Raw genomic sequence first — 11,476 nt, 5'->3', positions numbered from 1 at the left:
TAATTTATATGTAATGTCAGGAAATTTGCATCCTTTAAGAGGCTATTCTGAAATTAAAAAAAAAAAAAAAGAAAAAATAGAAATGGGGATATCTGAAACATTACCAATTATAAAAATACATTCATTTTTCTATGTTAATGTGTGTCAAATAGTAGATACCATGCATGTGTACATGCTCAGTCACTTCAGTCATGTCCAACTCTTTGTGACTCTATGGATGGTAGCCCATCAGACTCTTGAGTCCATGGGATTCTCCAGGCAAGATACTGGTGTGGGTTGCCATGCCCTCCTCCAGGGGAACTTCTCAACCCCGGGACAGAACTTTCATCTCTTAGATCTCCTGCATTGGCAGGAGGGTTCTTTACCTCTAGTGCTGTTGGGAGGCACAGTGCTAAATAGCCTTGAAGGAGAAAGTCCATGGGAAAATGGCGAAGGGCCAGAAGTACCCAGACATTGTACTGATTGCTGAAGAACATTTCCTGCCTTTGCTTATGCGCGGGGCCTAGATTTAACAATTAAACATTAAAGATATTGCTTGAGAAAATGGGTCATGGATAAATACATGGGTTGTTAAGAATGCGCTGTTCCTTGAAGTATCTTTTACTGATTATATCCTAGCCTTGTACATATTCTGCTGGCTGTATGCTCTAAGCTCTTTGTTCCTTGCTCCTATAAAAAGGCTTGACTGCAGAAATAAACTTGTCAGTCCTTGCAGACACTGTCCAAGTGTTGTTCTTTCAGGTTCGCCGTTTCCAAGTCCCGGAGACATATCTCCAACAAGTGGCGCCACAAACAGGGACTTGAAGGAAGACTGAACAAAGCTGAGAGCCCTGCAGAAAGAGGTAAGCAGGATGGGACAACATAGCAGTAAGATTCCTTTTCATAATGCATCACTTTCTGAAACAAAATGGTGTTAATGTTTCAAGAGATCAGTTGAATAACTGCTATCATATTTTACTGGAACAATTCCTGATTCCCAGAAGAGGGGACACTCAATCTAGACATATAAAAAAGGGTTAAAAATAATGTTTTGCAAGCATATCGGCAAGGGTTACATGGTCACTCATATGGGCTATCATAGAACAAATTGAAGGGCATAACATTGATTTGGAAGTAAAAACTATTTGATCTTTACATGAATATGAGCTTAAGGAACAGGATATGCAAGGTGCTTTGAAATATAAGAATGTTATGCTCAATCAGACACAATCCTTAGAAAAACAACTTAGAGACACATATATACAGGATATGTCAAAACTGAAGCCACTTAGAACAGAGGTCATTTCATTCAACAGACAGCCCAAATCTAAGGTTTTTCCTTCTGCTCCTCCTGTAACAGCAATTGCTAACTTTGCTCGTACTAATCATTTCACTCCTCCTCGGGAGATGCCTGCTTGCACTTTCACTTTCCCATTGCAATTTAATCAACCTGCCCAAGACCAAAATACTTGGGCTAATCTAGATTTTAGCATGTTGTCTAGCTTTAGGAAAGCATGAACTCTGTATGGACCTACTTCTCCTTACTGTATAGAATTTCTCGAAGGATGGGCTGGCCATTGGATGCCATATGATTTTTTTCAAGTAGCAAAGATGATTTTAAATCCTCAACAATTACTGCAATGGCAAATGTGGATTAATGATGAGGCCCGACAGCTGATGATAGACCAGCAATCTCATGGTAACTGTAACCCTGCCAATTTAACCTATGATATACTCACCAGAACAAGAGTCATGGCTGATATGATTGCACAATTAGCTAATATTACCCCTCAGATGTTACATTTCATTAAAGAAACTGCCTGCAGGGCATAAGCAAAGGTTGATAGCACTAACTCTGATGGTTCATTTGTTAAGATTATTCAAAGACATGAAAAGGAATATTCTCAATTTATAGGAAAATTAAAGGATGCAATTGAGAAATCTATTAAGGATATGACTTTACAAAATTTTATTTTAAAACAACTTGCTTTTGAAAATGCTAATGAGGAATGTCAATCCATGCTCAGACCAATTCGAGAGACTGGCTCTCTTATGGAATATTTGAAAGCATGTAAGGACATTGGATCTATGTCCCATAGAACAAAATTGGCAACATTAGAAATCTTTAATGTACAAAAAGCTGCTAATACCAAATGTTTTAACTGTGGGAAGCCCGGCCATATGAAAAAACAATGCTGCATGCCAACACAGGCCAGAAAAAATAATACTACTTCTATAAGAAGAAACCCCCAAGAATATGTCCAAGATGTAAAAAGGGGTTCCACTGGCTGAATGAATGTCATTCTAAATTTGATAAGGATGGAAACACCTTGAACCCTGATGCACAACAAAAACAACAGGGAAACTAATAAAGGGGCCATCCTCTAGCCCTGGTACAAAAGGAGGACCTAATGTTATGATGCTACAAGCAGCTACATCTAAGAGTGCTTGCATTGATATATCTAGTCCTTATGATATGGAACTAATAGAATTATACAACCCCCCCAAAAATTCCCACTGGATATTATGACCAAATTCCACCCAGGACAGTGGGACTGATTTTGGGACGTAGTAGCTGCACAATGAGAGGTTTAATGGTATTGACTGGTGTTATGGATGAAAATTATGAAGCAGAAATTATGATAAATGTTGTGAAAATGGGAAATGTATACTTACAAAAAGGGGAACATTTTGCACAATTATTACTTTGGCCATATGTTAAACCAATGAAGGCATCTGATAAAGCTAGGCAGGGAGGCTTTGGCAGTACCAACCTTACTGCTGCACTATCCACCTTATTAAAGGAACATCAGAAACCCATGCTTACTTTACACATACAAGAAAAGAATTTCACAAACATGTTAGATACTGGAACTAACATTTCAATCATTAGAGCTGCAGAATGGCCCCTCGATTGGGGTAAGGTTATGGCTCCTTCTAGACTATTAGGAATAAGTAAAATTGATGCCACACAAACTTTTGTCAATGCATCCTATTTACAAGTGTTTGGCCCTAATCAAATTGTAGCTTATCTTAAACCATATATTACTAATATCCCTATCAATTTATGGGGATGGAATTTTCTTGAACAAACAAAAGCCATAATTTCTTTAAATGAACCTTTTTAATGGGGGCCATTGAGTTAACACTGCTGCCCCTTGATTGGGAATCTGATACCCCAATATGGACACCTCAATGGCCCCTAACTAAAGAAAAATTGGCAACTCTTACACAATTAGTTAATGAACAATTACAAAAAGTTCATATAGAACCTTCATTTTCCCCATGGAATTTTCCCGTTTTTGTAATAAAAAAAGAAATCAGGAAAATGGCGAATGTTGATAGATTTAAGAAATGTTAATAATACTGATTCCTATGGGGCCCTTACAACCTGGATTGCCCTCTCCTTCCACGGTGCCAAAAGGATGGCCTGTAATTATTATTGATTTACAAGACTGCTTTTTTACTATACCTTTGCATCCTAAAGATAGAAAACGTTTTGATTTTTCAGTTCCCTCTATAAATCACATGGCTCCTCTTAAAATATTTCAATGGAAGGTTTTACCTCAGGGGATGATGAACTCTCCTGCCATTTGCCAATATCTCATATATGTTTTATTACAACCCAGTAGAGATAAATATCCTACTGCCTTCATAATTCATTATATGGATGACATACTCCTTTCCATGGAATCTGAACTTTGTTTGCAACAGTTATATGACAAAGTCACCACCACTCTTCAAAATCATGGCCTACTTGTTGTGCCAGATAAAATTCAATTGAAAGCACCCTTTAATTACCTAGGACATGTTATGGAAGACTCTAAGATAAAACCTCAAAAAACTCAAATCTCTGTGCATTCTCTACACACATTAAACGATTTTCAAAAATTGATAAGAGATATTAATTGGCTTCAGTCATCTATTGGCATTCCCACCTATGCATAACAAAATTTATTTAAAATTTTAGAGGGACCTCCTGACCCTAATAGTCCTAGACAACTAACAAAAGAAAAAAAAGAAAGAAGAATTAAAATTTGTTAAAAAACACATTCAACAGATAATGTCTCTCTGGGGCAGGCTCTACTACAATGCCACAGTTATCAAGACAGTATGGTACTGGCACAAAGACAGAAATATAGATCAATGGAACAAAATAGAAAGCCCAGAGATAAATCCACACACATATGGACACCTTATCTTTGACAAAGGAGGCAAGAATATACAATGGATTAAAGACAATCTCTTTAACAAGTGGTGCTGGGAAAACTGGTCAACCACTTGTAAAAGAATGAAACTAGAACACTTTCTAACACCATACACAAAAATAAACTCAAAATGGATTAAAGATCTAAACATAAGACCAGAAACTATAAAACTCCTAGAGGAGAACATAGGCAAAACACTCTCTGACATACATCACAGCAAGATCCTCTATGACCCACCCCCCAGAATATCGGAAATAAAAGCAAAAATAAACAAATGGGACCTAATTAAACTTAAAAGCTTCTGTGGTGGATTCATTTTGATGTTTGGCAAAGCTAATACAATTATGTGGAGTTTGAAAATAAAATAAAATTAATTAAAATTAAAAAAAAAAAGCTTCTGCACAACAAAGGAAACTATAAGCAAGGTGAAAAGACAGCCTTCAGAATGGGAGAAAATAATAGCAAATGAAGCAACTGACAAACAACTAATCTCAAAAATATACAAGCAACTCCTACAGCTCAACTCCAGAAAAATAAATGACCCAATCAAAAAATGGCCAAAGAACTAAATAGACATTTCTCCAAAGAAGACATACAGATGGCTAACAAACACATGAAAAGATGCTCAACATCACTCATTATCAGAGAAATGCAAATCAAAACCACAATGAAGTACCATTTCACGCCAGTCAGAATGGCTGCGATCCAAACGTCTACAAATAATAAATGCTGGAGAGGGTGTGGAGAAAAGGGAACCCTCTTACACTGTTGGTGGGAATGCAAACTAGTACAGCCACTATGGAGAACAGTGTGGAGATTCCTTAAAAAGCTGGAAACAGAACTGCCTTATGATCCAGCAATCCCACTGCTGGGCATACACACTGAGGAAACCAGAAGGGAAAGAGACACGTGTACCCCAATGTTCATCGCAGCACTGTTTATAATAGCCAAGACATGGAAGCAACCTAGATGTCCATCAGCAGGTGAATGGATAAGAAAGCAGTGGTACATATACACAGTGGAGTATTACTCAGCCATTAAAAAGAATTCATTTGAATCAGTTCTAATGAGGTGGATGAAACTGGAGTCTATTATACAGAGTGAAGTAAGCCAGAAGGAAAAACACCAATACAGTATACTAACACATATATATGGAATTTAGAAAGATGATAACAATAACCCTGTGTACGAGACAGCAAAAGAGACACTGATGTATGGAACAGTCTTATGGACTCTGTGGGAGAGGGAGAGGGTGGGAAGATTTGGGAGAATGGCATTGAAACATGTAAAATATCATGTATGAAACGAGATGCCAGTCCAGGTTCAATGCATGATACTGGATGCTTGGGGCTAGTGCACTGGGACGACCCAGAGGGATGGTATGGGGGAGGGAGGAGGGAGGAGGGTTCAGGATGGGCAGCACATGTATACCTGTGATGGATTCATTTTGATATTTGGCAAAACTAATACAATTATGTAAAGTTTAAAAATAAAATAAAATTAAAAAAAAGAACACATAGTAATTATCAAGTAACTATTAAAAAAAAAAAAAAAACACATTCAACAGTCTTTCTCAACTCAGCTGGACCATACCCAACCAATCTATTTATATTTATTCCCCACCAAGCATTCACCTACTGCAATCATAGCTCAAAACAGCCCAATAGAATGGGTATATCCACATACTAAGCAGTAAAAAAAAAAAATCGTATCATACATTGAGAAAATAGGACAGCTAACTGTATCAAGAAGGAGCCATGTACAAAGCTTAACTGGTTTTAATCCATTTGAAATACATGTCCCTTTAACAAAAAAGGAATTACAAATTGCCTTACAATATAACATGACCATGCAAATAGCATTAAATTACTTTCAGAACGTTATCTCATTCCATTTGCTGAAAGGAAAATTATGGGACTTCCTACAATTTACTAAATGTATAGTAACTAATATCATTGCCTCCCAGCCTATTTCAAATGCACCTACCTATTTCATTGATGGCAACAAGAAAGACATAGCTAGTATTGTCAGCCCTGATATCAAAGAGAAATTACCCACTACCTATTCTTCAGTACAAAGAGTTGAATTGTATGCTTAATATGCTCTTTTGTCTCTTCAACCATCATCCTTCAATGTCTATACTGATTCCAAATACCTTGCTTCCCTTTTCCCCGATTTTGTTACCGCATTTTTATACAACCTAGATGAAGAATTATATTTTCTCTTTTCAAAGACTCAAGCCTTAATTTGATCACATACAGAACCTTTCTTCATTGCACATATATGGGCTCATTCAGGTTTACCTGGCCCCCCAGCAACAGGGAATGATGCTGTTGATAAATTCATAGCTCCCAATTTTACATCTACTATAGACGAACACAGTAATCTTCATACCAATGCTAAAAGATTGCACTCTAAACACCATATTCCCCTCACTGAAGCGAGACTTTTCATTAAATCCTGTGATGTCTGCGCTCCTCTGCACTTATGTACCACACTTTCAGGAGTTAATCCTCATGGGCAACAGCCTAACTCCCTTTAGCAATCCGACTTCACTCATTGCTCCTTGGGAAAGTTTTATTTGCTTTTTGTCTCAATGGATACATTTTCAGGTTTTATATGGGCAATGCCTGTCTCTTCAGAATCCAACAAACACGCCATTTCCGCACTTTTACTCACCTTCCCTGTAATGGGAATACCTTCGATCTTAAAAACAGATAATGGGCCTGCATTTACCTCTCACTCATTTCGTTCATTTCTAATGGAATGGAATATTAACACACATCACGGGGATACCCTACAATCCCCAGGGTCAAGCAATTATCAAAAGAACCCATCGTACTCTTAAAACTCATTTGTTAAAACAGAAAGGGGAAATATAGAAGAGGAGATACACTTCTTATCCCATGAACCCTCAATTGTTATTATCTTTAACTCTTTATTCCTTAATTTTTTTTAAATTTTATTTTATTTTTAAACTTTACATAATTGTATTAGTTTTGCCAAATATTGAAATGAATCCACCACAGGTATACCCGCGTTCCCCATCCTGAACCCTCCACCCTCCTCCCTCCCCTCCCCTCCCTCTGGGTCGTCCCAGTGCACCAGCCCCAAGCATCCAGTACCGTGCATCGAACCTGGACTGGCAACTCGTTTCATACATGATATTATACATGTTTCAATGCTATTCTCCCAAATCTCCCCACCCTCTCCCTCTCCCACAGAGTCCATAAGACTGATCTATACATCAGTGTCTCTTTTGCTGTCTCGTACACAGGGTTATTGTTACCATCTTTCTAAATTCCATATATATGCGTTAATATACTGTATTGGTGTTTTTCTTTCTGGCTTACTTCACTCTGTATAATAGGTTCCAGTTTCATCCATCTCATTAGAGCTGATTCAAATGTATTCTTTTTAATGGCTGAGTAATACTCCATTGTGTATATGTACCATAGCTTTCTTATCCATTCATCTGCTGATGGGCATCTAGGTTGCTTCCATGTCCTGGCTATTATAAACAGTGCTGCAATGAACATTGGGGTACACGTGTCTCTTTCCCTTCTGGTTTCCTCAGTGTGTATGCCCAGCAGTGGGATTGCTGGATCATAAGGCAGTTCTATTTCCAGTTTTTATTCCTTAAATTTTTAAAATTTACTAAAAGATAGTTCTGATACTCATGCAGACAGACATTTTGCAGAGGAAAACAGTAAGAAACTGTTAGAAGCCAACACACCAATATGGTATAAGCAGTTTAATCAATGGTTGCCAGGAATCTAATGACTCCTAGGTAGAGGTTACGGTCTTGTCATTGCAGATGGAGGTGAAATCTAAGTTCCACTTCTCCATGTCTGTTACCAGAAGGACCCCATGACCAGACTCCCCCGACAGGTGACACAGCTGGTGCGAAGGGTCTCATCAATGACCATAGAGAAGCCGAAGAGAAAACATCAATGTCTGAACCCCTACCGTAGGACCTGAGGAATGGCATGTGTGGAAGATTCCTGCTGCATTGGAGCACTTTGCCAATGTGTATGGGACTGCAAAAGCCTTAAAAACCTCAAAACTATACCTTTTTATGTGATAGTACAGGTTATATCCAATCTTGTGTGCACCTACTGTACATGTTTATTGTAGGTAACTTCAATATAGATCTTTCTGCTAAGATTGTTTACTGTACAGCATGTGCCTTGTATACGTGTTCAAACCATACTATTTCATATCATTATGTCAACATGGCAATAGTCAAGCAAAGATCTGATTTGTGGCTTCCTGTTAACCTAACAGAACCATGGACTGACTCTGTATTTCTCTCAGTTTTGCTCAAATATGGCTTAAGGAGGTCAAGGCACATAATAGGATGGATTATTGCTGGCATTCTTAGTCTAATATCTATTGTTACAATAGGAACCCTATCTGGTATGGCACTACACAATCCTATACAGATGTCTCTACTCAAGACTCCGTGCCTCCTACGACAGGTCCAACTAACAGCTGCCCTGCTTAAACTAAAAACAAAAGGAGGATATGTTGGGAGGCACAGTGCTAAATAGCCTTGAAGGAGAAAGTCCATGGGAAAATGGCAAAGAGCCAGAGGTACCCAGACATTGTACTGATTGCTGAAGAACATTTCCTGCCTTTGGCTATGCTCGGGGCCTAGATTTAACAATTAAACATTAAAGACGTTGCTTGAGAAAATGGGTCATGGATAAATACATGGGTTGTTAAGAATGCGCTGTTCCTTGAAGTATCTTTTACTGATTATATCCTAGCCTTGTACGTGTTCTGCTGGCTGTATGCTCTAAACTCTTTGTTCCTTGCTCCTATAAAAAGGCTTGACTGCAGAAATAAACTTGTCAGTCCTTGCAGACACTTTGCAAGTGTTGTTCTTTCAGGTTCGCTGTTTCCAAGTCCCAGACACATATCTCCAACAAGTGCCACCTTGGAAGCCAATTAGATATCATAAGGATACTTAAAGGAAATGGTGTTTTATTTAGAGATTATAAATGCATCCTCTTCCTCTTTTCAAACTGTAATATCTGGAAGTGAGTGTGCAGTAAAATGGGACATATTCTATATTTGTAAAAATATACACTTGTAAAAATAAGTATAGCAAATGTATAGTATAAATATATTTATAAAGAAAACATTATTTATAGGGTGTGAGTGGGCTATGATTTTAAATCACCAAAGGCAGTCAAATAAATCCAAAATGGCAACTCATACAACATTCAAGCATAGACCCACAGATTTATTGAAAATATAAAAGTAATGATTTTAATGAAATGGAGCCATATCTCTTAACTGTATATTCATTCAGCAAAATTAATTAGAATCAGCCTAAATCCACAAATAATTGTATTTGAAAAGTGCTTTATTTTTGAGATTAGTTGTTTGTCAGTTGCTTCATTTACTATTATTTTCTCCCATTCTGAAGGCTGTCTTTTCACCTTGCTTATAGTTTCCTTTGTTGTGCAGAAGCTTTTAAGTTTAATTAGGTCCCATTTGTTTATTTTTGCTTTTATTTCCAATATTCTGGGAGGTGGGTCATAAAGGGTCCTGCTGTGATGTATGTCGGAGAGTGTTTTGCCTATGTTCTCCTCTAGGAGTTTTGTAGTTTCTGGTCTTACATTTAGGTCTTCAATCCATTTTGAGTTTATTTTTGTGTATGGTGTTAGAAAGTGGTCTAGTTTCATTCTTTTACAAGTGGTTGACCAGTTTTCCCAGCACCACTTATTAAAGAGATTGTCTTTAATCCATTGTATATTCTTGCCTCCTTTGTCAAAGATAAGGTGTCCATATGTGCGTGGATTAATCTCCGGGCTTTCTACTTTGTTCCATTGATCTATATTTCTGTCTTTGTGCCAGTACCATACTGTCTTGATGACTGTGGCTTTGTAGTAGAGCCTGAAGTCAGGTAGGTTGATTCCTCTAGTTCCATTCTTCTTTCTCAAGATAGCTTTGGCTATCCCACTGCTGGGCATACACACTGAGGAAACCAGAACTGAAAGAGACACGTGTACCCCAATGTTCATTGCAGCACTGCTTATAATAGCCAGGACATGGAAGCAACCTAGATGTCTATCAGCAGATGAATGGATAATAAAGCTGTGGTACATATACACAATGGAGTATTACTCAGCCATTAAAAAGAATACATTTGAATAAGTTCTAATGAGGTGGATGAAACTGGAGCCTATTATACAGAGTGAAGTAAGCCAGAAAGAAAAACACCGATACAGTATACTAATGCATATATATGGAATTTAGAAAGATGGTAACGATAACCCTGTATACGAGACAGCAAAAGAGACACTTATGTATATAACAGTCTTTTGGACTCTGTGGGAGAGGGAGAGGGTGGGATGATTTGGGAGAATGGCATTGAAATATGTATAATATCATATATGAAATGAGTCGCCAGTCCAGATTCAATGCAGGATACTGGATGCTTGGGGATGGTGCACTGGGATGACCCAGAGGGATGGTATGGGGAGGGAGGAGGGAGCAGGGTTCAGGATGGGGAACACATGTATGCCTGTGGCAGATTCATTTTGATATATGGCAGAACCAATACAATATTATAAAGTTTAAAAATAAAATAAATTTTTTTAAAAAATAAATGAAAAGTGCTTTAGAAAAGTCTACTTATAAGCTTATTTGAGACTCTTAATTCTAACTTGAGATATAAAAATTAGTTTCTTATGGAAAATAAGTAATGTGAACACACATATGGGATAGTGGTAAATCAATTTTAGGTAGAAGAGACAGCACCGTGTTCACGCAGTTGTATCAGACCCATGGCCTTAGATATTCCCTGCTCTGTCTCTGCTTGTCTTGCCTGCCTAATATCACTGGTTTTGTTCTACTGTTCTCCCTGCCCTTTGCTTGACATCTGGTGTTCTCTGTCTATAGTTGCATTTCTATGTGTGTATATCCACAGTCTGGCAGGTTTTCCTCCCAAACAGTTTATTTATTAAACACTGTGGTCTCATGTCTGATCATGGACCTTCAACATGATTGTTCTTCCTGACTCAGTGAAAGAGTCAGATTCAAATAATCATAACCTCTTTATGTTTTAAGTAATAATATATGTAATCTAGGAAACCTCTGTTTTTATTGGTTATACTTCAAAGTCTTACCATATGTTTACTTACATTGAGAATATCACACTTTGGTAGCAATCTTTTTTTCTTAGGAAGATTCTGACTATTGGGGTTGACCTAATTTTAATATTCTTTCCATAAAAAATTCTTCTCCTAAAGTGGTGTTGGTTTAGTTGCTAAGTC

The 11,476-nt window shown here is 37.6% G+C and overlaps 1 long non-coding RNA gene across 1 annotated transcript; it reads left to right on the top strand.

The window, feature by feature from the left end:
* Positions 1 to 9,055, top strand: LOC133243915 (uncharacterized). Its single transcript, XR_009735223.1, has 2 exons — positions 1 to 842; positions 8,049 to 9,055. It is a non-coding gene; the product is annotated as an uncharacterized LOC133243915 (long non-coding RNA).
* Positions 9,056 to 11,476: the final 2,421 nt, after the last annotated feature.

Source organism: Bos javanicus, unplaced genomic scaffold (assembly GCF_032452875.1).
Source record: "Bos javanicus breed banteng unplaced genomic scaffold, ARS-OSU_banteng_1.0 tig00002723_1, whole genome shotgun sequence".
NCBI classification, from domain to species: Eukaryota; Metazoa; Chordata; class Mammalia; order Artiodactyla; family Bovidae; genus Bos; species Bos javanicus.
This window is presented reverse-complemented; position numbering and strand designations above follow the sequence as displayed.